The sequence below is a fragment of the Penaeus monodon genome, chromosome 3 (assembly GCF_015228065.2).
Source record: "Penaeus monodon isolate SGIC_2016 chromosome 3, NSTDA_Pmon_1, whole genome shotgun sequence".
Lineage (NCBI taxonomy): Eukaryota > Metazoa > Arthropoda > Malacostraca > Decapoda > Penaeidae > Penaeus > Penaeus monodon.
In genome coordinates, this window is record NC_051388.1 from 9,909,566 (window position 1) to 9,910,227 (window position 662).

At 48.0% G+C, this 662-nt stretch overlaps 1 protein-coding gene across 8 annotated transcripts in view; it reads right to left on the bottom strand.

Moving 5' to 3' along the window:
• Positions 1–210: 210 nt before the first annotated feature.
• Positions 211–662, bottom strand: part of LOC119591691 — an 18,538-nt gene continuing 18,086 nt past the window's right edge. For all 8 annotated transcript variants that reach the window (XM_037940486.1, XM_037940443.1, XM_037940449.1 and 5 more), the window contains one exon: positions 211–662. This exon is cut by the window's right edge and continues 2,797 nt beyond it. The gene's annotated coding sequence lies outside the window, so the exon portion shown is untranslated.

Here is a 662-nt window from a genome sequence, read left to right on the forward strand (position 1 = left end):
GTTGTACTGAATTACAATTTGGCGTCAATATTTTCGCGAGGTTTCCTTGAGGAACCGGTTTACATGGTGCTGCTTTGATGCTAGATGTTAAGCTTCTTTTACCGCCAACTTACCGCTTTCCCATAACGAATTTCAAGCTGGTCAAGGCACAAGCAGCAAGCCGTTTGCACGATGCTGGTAAAATACGCGTTTTCGAGCAGTGCCACGCGGCATGGCGTCGGGGGAGGATGTGCTGCGAGCCGCTGTTGCACCTTGAGCAAGGGAGCTCCAAGCTAGAATGCGTGATTCCGTTATGAGAAGACTGCCAAGAAAAAGAAGTGTGTGGTTAGGAAAGTGGATAGGCAGGCTCTGGGTGCCTCAGATAATCTGAAGGAACTGGCACTGGACGACCCAACTACATACCCTAGAGTATTGAGGCTGACACGCGAAAACAAATGAAGACAATCAAAAGAAAACTGGACAGTGCACGCAGCACCGAAGTACATACTCCCCCACACACTGCCGTCGGCGTCTGGAAGAGTCATCTACTCGGTGTTGAAACGCTAGACACGAGTGGTAAAGTTGAACAATTTGAACTTCATCGCTGTGTCAAACAGACGCTGCGAATTCATGATTTTAGTCGATAGCGAATAAAAATCACCTTGTCTTTAGACGCTTTCACC